The sequence below is a fragment of the Chrysemys picta genome, chromosome 10 (genome assembly GCF_011386835.1).
Source record: "Chrysemys picta bellii isolate R12L10 chromosome 10, ASM1138683v2, whole genome shotgun sequence".
Taxonomy (NCBI): Eukaryota; Metazoa; Chordata; order Testudines; family Emydidae; genus Chrysemys; species Chrysemys picta.
In genome coordinates, this window is record NC_088800.1 from 17,293,870 (window position 1) to 17,307,452 (window position 13,583).

Genomic DNA, 13,583 nt, shown 5'->3' on the forward strand with positions numbered 1-13,583 from the left:
TGAGCCGGTAGAATAAAATAATCTCATCCCTACTTGAAATTTCACTAGATTCAATATTATAATCAAACACATAACTACTGCTTTTGATTCAGTGTAAAAAATAATCCAGATTTATCATGACCATGGCATAATTGTTTTAATGAGAAGATATAAGTTACCACCTTCCTGCATTTCAGAGAACTTGTATTTTAAAGAAATTTTAACCCTACTATGGAAAATTAGCTGAAATCAGAAAGACATGGCACACAAGTCTAGCTTCTGCAACACATGGACCTCTGGATCAAGTTTACCACTGGCATTCCCCGACTCATGTTTTATTAGTTACTACCTCTATCCATTAACAAGGAATTCTATGATGGCTCTGGGGTGTGTGAGAAAAGTCTAGTGGTATTGTTCCAGTTGCCAATGGGCAGGTGTCTACATGACAAAAATCACCACAATTGGAACTAGTATTGGCAATCTCAAACAGTCTCCAGGGACTGAACTCATCCAGGGAGGTGACCCCTCCCTGCCAGCATTCAGGCAAATTGGCAGGGCAGGGCAGTGTAAGGAAGCTTGTATCTGTTCCATACGTTACTGGCAAAAAGGTCACCCCTTTGTGAAGGGTCCTGGTAAATCTCTCAGCACCACAGAAGCCCCATAATAGCTCTAGGCAGAAGAACGCACAAGCAGAGCAGCTGAGTAAGGGATCTCCTGCATCCACTGAGATGCATGGGAAGTGGCTTCTGAACTGACTCCAATAGGCTAGCACAGAAGTGAGAACTGGGACAGGTCAGGCACACCCAAATTAATGCAAAAGGACAGCAGCTGCTACTATCTTCCCCAGGTTGGTGCAGCAGGCATGGACGAGGGGCTGCGCTTGGGGAACCAAGCCTAGGAGGTGTATTTCATGCTCCCAACCCCATGCAGGAGAACTTCAGAAAGTCAGGTTATTCTTATTTTATTATTTATAATACTTTGTTAAGCTCTGCCAACTTGCACAGCACTGTGCAAGAGACAATAGAGAGTCACTTCGCAAAAAAAAAAATCAAAACAATCAGCCTTTGTGCAGGAAACCTGAAATTGACCCAGATAAAAGGACTTCTGTCTCCAGGACCTTTAATACAGCATTAATCGTGAAGACATTCACTCACAAGAAGTTTTATAAATCAATTTGTTTATTTTTTTTTTGACAGTTTGCTCTCAGAAGTCTAGGACTGCAAATTAACAGAAGAGATTTTCCTCTAAGCCACTGATAAATTTAAAAAGAAACAGTTTAATTTAAAAAAACTGCTTCCATTAAAATATGATTAATACTTTTAATAGTGCGATACCACAACATGTATGACTCCTCACTTGGGCTATACAAAAGTGTTATCTTAGAGAGATATGTGCCAGATTCTCAGCTGCTCTAGACTGATGTATCTCTACTGAAACCTATGAATCTATGCAGATTTATATCAGCTGAGGAATATATATATACACACACACACACACACCCCTTTCTGAGTCATGAACAAAGTTACAAATTTAAGCTCCAGATTTATTCCCTGTTGACCGAAAGAAAAAAAAAACAACTATAGTTCTTAATGGTTCATAGTACGTATTAAATTATTGTTTTTAAACTCTGATGTTAAATCCCCAGTAATTTGATTTCTGCTCTATGGAAAATATTGTACAGTACTGCTACAGATGACATCAACACAATATTAAACTAGTTAAAGTTATCCTCTTATGACACATGGCAAATATAAAATATTAATAAAGACTGAAAAGTCTTGTTCCGCACCAAGTCTTGTTGTGTGAACATTTTTTCCAAACAGTTTGACCTTTTATCTGTTTGTAAAAATGTCACTGATCCTTTATTTCTGAGCTCAGTGCACTCCAATTGTGTACTTTAGCACTATGTTAATTGAAAATCCTTACTGTACCCTACCTTTTGTACACAAGAAATTCCTCGAACAGCTTCAGTACTCACTTTAAAGTAATCTTCTACCTAGGGTATAATTTGTGCACAAAAATACCTTTGTTAATATTCCTCTTTAAACGGTGGCTGCTTTGTGTGAGTTTCATGATACAAATCTACCATTAAACAATAAAAGGCAACAGTGCAAGTTCAGTGATCCCCTGCCTTTTGCCAAAGGACTTTATTGGCATAGATTCTTTAGGTGTCCAATAGCTACAAAAGCCACACATCCACGTTCCTCACACCATTGAGGCCCACACAGGACTGGGGCGGGGGATGAAGTATAAAACCAATATTTCTCTAACAGTTTCTCTCAAGAAGTCAAAGGAAAAGCTCCCATTGGACTTTATTTTACAGGCTCAGTCTCTATAAGCACAATGGACCTCACTCTCCTCTCCAAGTGGTCACTTGACTGATTTCAATAAGACTCCTCATCTCACACCAGTGAGAATCAGAATTGGATCCAATTTTTCCAGGCTACAGGGGGTTAAATTCTGACCTGGTGTAAATGGGATGCTGTTGATTTCATTGAATCAATGGAATGGCATCCATTTACACTAGGGCTAAATCTGGCCCATTGCCTGTCCTATTTAAATAGTCAAGGAGAGTGGGGTTACCAGAGGACTTTCAAGTTTATGACATTAAATTGAAACAGAAGGGCAGGGGGGCGGGGGGAAAGACATACAATTGTAAGAAGTTCTAAAAGAAACCAAAAGCTAAAGCATCACCTGCTTAAGATTGTTACATAAAATCCTCTTTGCTAGGAGAATATTGGCGGATGTATATAGATCAGCAGCTAACAGATATACACATTCAACTACAAAGTGTTTGGCTTATTTAGCTAGATCCAGCAGAAGCTGCCTTTTCTCTTCTGTTAGAACTGAAGCACTACTGACAATGATTGTTGCTTCTAAACAAAGTACATGTGTGAGAGGCCTACTTAATACCCGTCGAGAGAAATCTGGGTAAGCATCCTCAGTACATTTAGCATCTTTCTAGTAGCCAAGATCCTGGAGGGATAGGGATTATTTTACGTTTTTGAGGATGAAGTTGATGTTTTGCTTAGGGTTACCATACGTCCGGATTTTCCTGGACACGTCGGGCTTTTTGGGTCTCAAATCCCCGTCCGGGAGGAAATCCCCAAAAGCCGGACATGTCCGGGAAAATAGGGATGGAGGGGGCCGGCGGTGTTTGGCTGGGGGCCGGGGGCCAGCGCCCCAGGGCCCAAGCCGAGCCGAGCGGGAGACGCCGGGGCCAGAGCCTCTTGGCCTGGGCCGGCCGGCCACCGGAGGGAGCCACTCAGCCCGGGGGGCCGGACTGGGCCGCGCCCCCCAGCCCCAGCTTACCTGCTGCCTGCTTCAGGCTTCCCATGAATCAAATGTTCGCGGGAAGCAGCGGAGTTGGGGCGGGGGCGGGGCAGGGCTGGGGCGGAGTTGGGGCGGGGGCGGGGCCCATGGAGTGTGTCCTTTTTGGACACTTAAAATATGTTAACCCTAGTTTTGCTCCATCTTACTTCCTTTTTGGTGTGGGGGGCGGAGTTGTCATTCCTCTTGGGCGACACTCTGCTATCCCTGTCTTGCACCAAATCACATCTTTAGAGAATGACCAGCAAAACCCCATTCCCTCCAGAGAGTTTTGGGAGCACTTAGCTGACCTGCTCCCCCCATGGGACTATTTTCAGAGCTGGTCAATAGATATTCTCCCATAAATCCTGATGAAGTCTTATTGCCATCATCCTGAGATCTCCCAAGACATCTGGAACCAGTAGCAATGGAGAGGGAGGAGAGTAATGGAAAGAGGGAGGAGCAGGGTTTGCAGCCCCTTTTAACCCCAGTGGCAGATAAGGAGGCCAAAGTTTAACCAAGTTTTCAGCACTTCAGCAGCAGTTTGTTTCACATTAAAACTGATCCACTTATCCCCATTCCAGGTTGCAATCTTGCCCCTCACTTCTTCCCTCCCTACCTTTATTGAAGGAGGCTGTTTTATTTCAGTGCTGGCCCTCTGCTTTTGAAGACAACTGTCCCTTTTGGAATGGTTTCCCTAGAGCCTTGACAAAAAAAGGGGGCAGGGGGAAGGAGCCTCTTGATTGGATAGGACAATTTCTGATAAATTGATACATTAGTTGATAGGCTATGAGGGATGTGATGTGGTCCAGTGTTTAGAGTTCTGGACAGGGAGTCAGGAGACATGGTGTCTAGTCCCAGCTCTGCCACTGGCCTACTAGGTGGCTTTGGGCAAGTCACTTCATCTCTGTGCCTCAGTTTCTATAAAATAGGGATAATACACTTACCTTCCTTTGGAAAGACAATGTTCATTGCATTCCCCCTGCCATCCACCCACCCACCCACAGTGCAAGCCTGGAGCAGATATCTAGAAGAGCAGTCACACTTAGCCTAATCCTCCCACTTGGACCCCCACAAGGAGTTATGAAGAGAGAAAAACCTCCCTGTCTCTGCCCTCACTTCCCTCTGCTACAGAAAATGCACTTCCCCCACCTTAGAGACACACAAGTCTCTTTCAAATAAAGCTAATAAGCATCAAGCCAGCACTACTGTTTTTATTAGTATTATTCTTATGTTAAGTAGGCAGAAAAACACAGTGTAGATATGAGTGCTTAGAAATAACCATGTGAATTGCTAGAGCTGTGAGCTTAATAGAAGCTCTTTTCTCCCCCAAAAGCAGGGCTTGCAATGTTACATTCAAAATATTTCTCCATGCACATCTTGGGACAAATCCTGGCCCCAATGAAGTCAGTGGGAGTTTTGCCAGTGATTTCAACAGGGCCAGGAGTTAGTCTTTTACATTTAATTGCCAGATGCTAGTAAAAGGGGAGTATAGTTAAATCCAGGAATGGTAATAATGTAACAATCAGCTACAGCCTTTTGAAAAAACACAGAAAGGGCTCTCCCAGGGATATTTAGTTGATATCTAAGTAGTTTGAAACATTTTAGAATTAGTTTTAAAATGTAGGGTTTTTGTATTCTAGGAAAGATTTTACTACATTTGGGTCCAACAAGTCACAACAAGATGACAAACGCCTAGGGGGAAATATTTAAGTGAAATGCACCAGAGCACTGCAAGAAAAACTACAACATCCACCTCGAGGACCCCATCCCATTTATTCAGCTCACCCAAGTTTACCTATCATGAAGCAAGAACCATTACCCCTTTAGGCCCTGCTCCTCCTCCCAATGTAGTCAATGGCATTCTCCTCCCAATGTAGTCAACTCCCATTTACTTCAGTGATGCAGGCTAACATCTTTAAAGAGACAGATTATATGCAATAATTAAGAGGGTAAAACTTGACATGTAATATATTATTTGGCTGCATGGTCCCTCCTCAAAATTAAATTCTTCTGCTTTTAACAGGATACTTTTAAAATCTAGTTTATCTAGAGAATCCTTCCATGTATCTACAAGATAAAGAGATTAGAGTATTTTATGAAGCAAATGACATTTCAATATTTAAGCCAAAATGTTCAAAATTCCACTTGCTACTGGTATACATATATTATCACATGTCTGTTAACACATTCTTTAGGCCAGTGTGTCCCAAGTTTGGGAAACACGGGACGCCACTTGCGTAGGGAAAGCCCCTGATGGGCCGGGCCGGTTTGTTTACCTGCCGCGTCCGCAGGTCTGGCCGATCACGGCTCCCACTGGCCGCGGTTTGCCGCTCCAGGGCAATGGGAGCTGCGGGAAGCGGCAGCCAGTACATCCCTCAGCCCGCGCCGCTTCCAGCAGCTCCCATTGGCCTGGAGCAGCGAACCGCGGCCAGTGGGAGCCGCGATCGGCCGGACCTGCGGACACGGCAACTAAACAAACAGGCCCAGCCCGCCAGGGGCTTTCCCTAAATAAGCGGCATCCCAAGTTTGGGAAACACTGCTTTAAGGGCTTTAGCAGAAGTATAATCAGCTGAATTAACCTGTAGAAACCTATGCAACTTGATGAAGATATTTCTATTTCTATCTCAGAAGTCATTGATAGCTTCCAGTGTCATTCTTAAATGTCTCCTTCAAATCTGTACGACGTTTAAGGGTTAAAGATATACGTTAGGGTTCCTCCATAATGCCCTATGTTAGATTTTAAGGATCTTCATTTTGTCATTGGTTTATAGCATTAAAAATATTTCACTTCCATGACTATATATTTTGAATCACTGCTGAGTTGCTGTAATATTTAACAAAGTTGTTTGTTAGAAAACAGGTTTAAAAACATTTGATCCAATTTATCGTGCCAAAATCCTCTCTTACAAATGCCCCACCGCGCAGGAAGCACTCACTTAGCATTGCTATAGGCTCTCCCTATAACTGATAGTTAGGAAATGCCTGCTCCTGATCAACAATGTGTGCAAGATGACTTGAGAAATCCAGTTTCCCAGAGCCCAGAGGCAATTGTCGATCAGTGAGAGCAACTACGCAACCAGCAAGACAGAGGTCTAGATACTTGGCATCTCATCATCAGTCAGGACTGGTTTTCAGAGCAGTCATTCAATGCACTACTGAGGCTGAACTCCTTCGTTAATTAAGCTAGTGCACTAGCCCTACTCAGGGAGTGGAAGACTAAAAACGTACCCCTTGGGGCTATCCAAGAAATCAGAATGATGAGACTCACCTTGTTTAGCTTCAAGATGCAATCTGCTCAGTGTTTCAGCACCAACAGCTCCCCACATGTCCCTGCACTAATGGAAAACTCACAGCTCGCGGAATGTTGGTATATTACGAAGAGCCTCCTGCCATCTATACCCCATGACATACAGTTTTCAGCCATATTTGATCATTTCTGAGTCTAATGTTAGTGGCTGCCACTGGAAGTGACAATTTGTGACACAAGATATAGATGATCTCAGGTTTCTCTTCCCCTCCTGGCTGCCAGTTGCATCTCTATGCCCTTCTCCAGTCCCACTTGCCCCCAGTTCCAGGTTTCATCGCAAGGCTCCCATTTTAACCTCAGCATTCCACCCCCATTATGTTTGTCCAACCAGTCCTAGTCTCCCCTTTTTACCTTTTTGGCTGTTTGAACTCTGACCGGGCCAGAGACTCTAAACTGAAGCTAGAGATCCCCAGGGACTGCCTCCTGGATCTTCCCTGAAAGACACTTTGCATTGACAGATCACTACAACTCTGCCACTTTTAGGATTTAGATGGCAACTCATTTGTGTTTATATGTTAGCTGCTTTAGCCTGTAAATATCTTATTCCTTTTTTCTAGTTAATAAATCTTTTGATGGTTTATTACAGGATAGGCTATAGGCATCGTCTTTAGTGTAGGATCTAGAGTACCAACTGATCTGGGTAAGTGACTGGTCTCTTGGGACTGGAAGCAATCTGAATTTGGTGCCATTTTTGGTATAAGTGACCATTTATTACTAAGTGCAGTTTCTTTGGGTGGCAAGATAGATGGGAGGATGTAAGGGGACTGACTCCAGGGTAAGACTGTTAGTGATCCAGGAGTTCACATTTGTTACTGGGTTGGTGAAATCTAGTTCTAGAACACACCAGTTTGGGGCGTTTGCCCAGTTTTTCACTGTCTACCCTGAGGTAGGCATTCACAGTCGTGAGCCACTCTAGACAGCATGACAAGCTGAATCACATTAGCTGAAGTTTTCCAAAACAAATCAGCCTGAGGAAGACACTGGGCATGGACATTTTCATTCAAAATTGCATAACTTTTTTCAAACTAACAACTGAAGACAGGGTCTTACAATAAGAAGTGCTAAGTAACAATAATAGGTGGGGCTACCATTGCTACCTACAATATTTTTTGTTGCCTGCCTTTCCCCAGGCTATTTTGTTGTGTACACAAATCCTGAGATAGTAAAATAGATGTTTTTATCACTGTGGTACACAAGAAGGGCTTTTCTAAGCAACCACCCCATCTTTGTTTATCTCAAGAGCCTCCCTACTTCTGAGATTTCATTTCATGCCAATGCTTCAGAAACGTAAACTGCTACTTAGAGTCAAGTAACCTGACTCTCAGGAAAGTGGGGAAAGACAGGTTATTACAAGCAGCTTCTGCCATATAATCTCTAGGTAGATAGATACTCCCAGGAATTGAGGTACATTATTTCCAATGTATTAATCGCTATATACTAATCGTGATATAGGCAAAGTATTTATTTGTATGGCCAAGTCATAGTAAATCAATATGTAAAATAGTCACTTTACTTTGACTAAGAGTGATGTAGTCAAATGCCAAACTAACAAGAGGTACAGGGAGGACAAGTTTTATACCTGGAGGGAGAGGGTGAAAAGAGTAGGAAGAGTATATATTCTCTTTTAGTGACCTCCTCCCAAAGGACAATTCCTTTTGTTAATGTTCATTCACCTCACTGTCTTACCTCTCAATTATCCACTGCTTACTCCAGTCTTGACTTGCCTGTGTCTCTCCAGTTACCCCAACCATAATTAGTCCAATCAAAGTTTCAAAATTTAGGCACCTAAATAGCAGATTGATTTTCAGGATGTGCTGAGCATTGTCAATAGGACAATGGGAGCTCCCAGATCAATGGGAACTGCAGATACTCAGCACCCCTGAAACTCAGGCCACATACTTAGCGGCCTAGCTTTAGGCTGTTTCCATGTTTTCTCCACCCAGTGGCAACTAACAAGAATAATTCTCCTTATTAAAAACAGATTATACTGGTTTGCACTTGTCCAAAATATCTCTAATACTATTGTAATCTGTAGTTTTCTGAACCACTACTGCAGAATGCCACATATATTTAATAAGACATCAAGCCTATGGACTGTTGAGACGTATCACAAAGCAGACAGAAGTGAGCGTGTGTGTGTATTTGTATGTATGAGAAGAGTGAGGTGCCCCAAATGAAACTGCGGTGCCTGTGATATGAACTTACACACAATCTGTAGATTAGCCACAAGGAACAAAAGGCACTAGAAATACAACCTGAGTTGACAGAGAGATTTGACAGCAGCAGCAGAAAATAGAATATGTTGAGAGATATTGCCAGAATCCAAAGCACAGAAATCTACTCCAGAGCTTCATCATTTCACATGAATTAATAGATTGATGGAGTCTCCTGACCTATTTCAAGCCTGTACAGTAAGATCTCAGATTTCACGTCAGGTTGGAGTTTTATGTCCACTTGAACTAATGTGATGGCTTAAGAATCCATGGCTCATTGTGACGCTCTTGTAGGATGTTTAAGAGATGCAGCCCTCCTCTCTGGCCCAGCTATAGACTGTAAGTAATGAAACCATACTGCATCTATAATTCAATTTTGGGCTTTATTATTCAACCATAGATTTGTAAAAATGTTCTGCTTCTCTAGATGATGAAAGAATGCTACAGTAGCCAGCTGGCAGAATTAGAAAGTTACATTTATGTTTCATTACCAATAGCTATTGAATTAACTCTGATGCTATAAGAATGCTTGCAAGATTTATTCAGCCTGGTATATTACAAAGTAGTTTTAGTAAGAGTCTACGGGGTGTGAGTATATATAAATTGCACATACATTAAAAGAAAAAATCTGAGGGATGTATGCACTTTCCTCCTATTCAGAATTCAGTCCTTCATCTGACCCATAACTAAGGGCACTCCTACGTATCTACATGTAATTCATTTCCTACATAAATCTGCTTTGAAAACTAGACATACACAGGTACAGTGATGATAGCCATAAATGATTCCCAACCTACTTTGATCCACAAACTATGGGTACTGAAGCCTCCCTTAACTGCCTCTTTCTACCCATTTCTGGGGAAAAGGCAGCCCAAATTTCTTGTCAAATGTCAACATATAATTCTACACCCCAAATATTAATCAAAGTACAGTGGGCATCCATCATAATTGTTCACACTGTACCACAAGCTCTTTCCCCCTTATTAGTAGCTTGGAGCAGTAAGCCATTCTAAATGGGAGTTTAATGATAAGATTGGCTGGATGGTAGCATCAGGAAATAGGAAACATCTGGGACATCCAAAATACCTTTCAAATGATTGGACTCATGTTAAAGCTTGAGGGTAAAATATTGGCCCCTGTCACAAGGTGCTTCACTCACCATTGGAGCACCTCCTTCCGGCCACATCTGGGGATTAGCTCTGCCAGGTTAATGCCCCTTCCTGAGGTTGCTCTCCGTCACTCTTACTCTCTCAGGACTCAACCACACCTTCTTTGTAGCTTGACCCTCTGGCCAGGTCAATGTGGTTATCCCTTTGGAGGTGAGGGTTGCATGCCCCAAAGTCTTTTGGGACCCACTACCCCTTAAGAGCACTACAACCGAGTGGCTGGTAGGGGAACCCAGGCCTGCCCTCTACACTGGGTTCCAGCCCAGAGACCTACAGCAGGCAGTCATGGTCTGCACAATCCCAAACCTTGCTGCTATATTACTAGGCTATTTCCTACCTTATCTTCTTTCAGCCTGACAGCAACTGCAGTTTCTCTGCCTACAGCCCCATCCTGCTCTCAGTCACAGGGGGTTATACAAACCCCTCCTGTTCCTGTCCAGCTGAGCCTCATCTCTAATTAGACCTTGCTCCCTGGCTCCTCCTCCAGGTGCAGCCTAGAAGGATAATTGGCTCACCTGGCCACCTTAACCCCCTCAGGCTTTGTGTGGGGTGGTCACCCATTACAGCCCCATTAAAGTCAATGGCAAAACTCCTACTGACTTCAGAGGATCCATGATTTCACCCCTAGAGTTTGGATAGGGACCTAGAGAATGTGTTCAGGATTATTTAAGTCTCTCTGAAAAGGTAGGGGGTGGACATCCTTAAAGAAATAAGCTAGGGAGACCCTAGAGACTGCATTTGTTTATATATTATTTTCATCTTTTTGTAAAAAAACTATACATTTTACTAAATATGTATGTTATTCGAAGTTATTCAATGAATGGCTTACGTGAACATATTTCACTCTAAGGAAAGCCCACAGATTCTCACTGTGACTATTACTTCAGTTTGTCACTAATAATAGTTCACTATTCATACGTTTTCACTCATCACCTGGCATTCTTCTTTTCCTTAACTGAATAACTCCCAAACCTACAGAGAGCTTTGACAATAGACATCTAAACATTTCAGGTACTGGTATACAGTTGTACAAGTATTGTGTGAAAATATATTTGCACAAATATTCATACCTGCCCTTCCTGCCAAGATCCTTACAAACACAGTTTGCTCAAAATCTAGCCCCTTAGAGGTTTCTAGAAACCTCTATTATTATAGAATTTCAACTTGAAAAGCAAATAAGGATTGGAAATACCATCCAGACAGACCCACCTTTTCGATTTGAAGGCCTGACTGATAATATTTGTTTCCAGTATTTGCTCAGCTTTACCCAAAAAGATTTTAACTTATTCCCCTCCCCCACATCCCGAGTCTATGGTTTATGATAATAAGAAACAATAATTAAGGAAAGAGGGAAATCAGCTAATATGATTGTCCTCAAAGTGCTGTAATATTGCATTATAAAAGGATCAGTGACAACCCTTAGCTAAAAGGCCTGCATGCAAATGAAAGAGATTATTTGAGGACTGTATAATACACAACAACATTTTCCCTTTAAAAGTACACCATATTTCTTTGTGACGGGCAGCCGGGGCCAGCTGAGAGAGGCCTCTGGCTAACTGAATACTGCTATTGGTTTCTGCAGCTCTGAATCTGACCTAGCATTCATACATGGGCCTGTGGAGCTGCAGCCCTGCCACAAAGCTTCATGAGTTATGTTGACTGACCAATTTTCAGGGTGTTTTTGGCTGCCAACAGCAGTGGTGCTCTGCCTGCCAACTGTTGGCCAGACAAAGCCGTTTCAGAATCCCCCATCTGGTAGTTGAACTCTACGTGCAATATGCATATTACCGTGGCCGAGGCTCAAACTGCGACCTTCGTGATGCATTGGCAGTATTGCTACCAGCTAAGTCAAAAATCAGCCAAACCAGCCAGTGCAGTGCCAAACCTGTCTCCCCAGGGAGCGACTCTGCACGGGAGGGTGGCACTAACCGTGGCAAGAATATAGATCTAAAAGAAGTAGATATCCATGGCCTCTTTGAAAAACTAGCCCTGAAAAGCTACCCAGACACAGGAAACCCACAGACTTGGCAACACTTCTGGTACTTTTTTGCACTTAATACTGACTGCTAGTACCAAAATCTTGCTTGAAATACAAGGTTATTTTAAGAAGCTCCCACTGACAGTTTGTTACAAAATGCTGGTAATAACCAGTCATTTCAGTATATTTAAATGATCCACTACGCCTAAGAAGAATAGCAAGCGGCTTCCACATCTCAGCTGCTGGTTTGAATCCAGCCCAAGTCCATAATGACCCAAAGGAGCTACCGCTGGGAGGCGGTTCAGTGACCTACATGAAGTCAGTTTGCAGTGCCTGTTAACATTGAACAGCTGGCCACCAGACAAATGCTAGTGCCTCCTGCCTTCCGGGCTGTCATTCAGCAACCGGACCATTCCTCTGCACCAGTCCTCGCACTGGGCCCAAACTTGCCTCGGTTGCACATTTGCTATTGTGATGTCACTTTCATTACTGTAAACTGAAGCCTGAAATGGTGGATCAGGAAGCTGGAGTCACAGATGCTTTTATGCTATAGAAATGGATTCCACTTTTTTAAACGCTTCATATTATATATTATCTATTATTTTCCATGTCTCCTCTTTTGCAACCTTGTTTCACATGCATTTGGGCCAATGCAGGCTGAGAGGTGCCTGCAGTAGGTACCAGCACTTAATTCAAACAAAAATACCCTGTGGCTTTGCAGTATTCCTGGGACCAATTTCCACATATTCCTTGTGGACTGGACTAGATGCTTCCCTGGTAGGAAATTGAAATGGCTTTTAAATCCAAATTTGTACTATTACCTCCACCAACATTATTACAAGAATCACAGTGCAGTACCTGCATTATCTCTGAAAATCCTAGCTCCACTCCCTGCCCCCAAATCTCATTCCTTTTGTTTTGTATCAATTCTTGTATTTTGGTTTTGAACTTTGCAACAAATTGAAAATCCATTTCATGGTTTTTTTAGCATGGACACTGCAATGATGATCTCTCCTAGTCTTTGACAGGTGGCCCAAGCACCTATGGATATGTTTTGCCCTTGGCATGTATTTTAACCTCAGCTATAGTGTCTGATAATTGGTACTGCTTCTCTGGTTTATGTCAGACAGCAAAATGCACAGATTTCTTATCTGAGCAAGATCTTTTCCCAATAGCTTATTATCCTTACATTCAGAACTCGTTAGAAATTTTATGTAAATTGTGCATACATGCGCCCGCACACGAGCCTGGTTTCGAAAAAAAGAATTATAGATCTTCTGATTTCATTCCCTTGAATTCCATATCTTTAAGTTAATGAATACATTATTTTCTTTATGCAATTTATTATGGATACATTCCACCTGGATACAAAATCAGCCTAGGTATAATTACACAAAATCCCTCCGTCCTCACTAATCAGGATAATGATGTGCACAAACATGGTCAGATACTATTGGAAGACAATGTTGAAAGCTTCGGCTGCATACAATAGCAGTCTCTGACACAACTGTACGCTGAAACCCTCTTTGATCTTCAGGGTCTCCTTCAGAGCAGATGACAGCCTGAGGTCTAAACACATCCACGGAGACAAGTCATTAGCAGCTTCGGTGTCTGAAGGACTCGATTAC

General features: G+C 42.5%; 1 protein-coding gene across 3 annotated transcripts in view; it reads left to right on the forward strand.

Annotated features, from left to right (window-relative positions):
* The window catches only part of LOC122174323 (uncharacterized), a 117,507-nt gene that overhangs the window by 86,930 nt on the left and 16,994 nt on the right, over positions 1-13,583 (forward strand). The window lies entirely within an intron of this gene.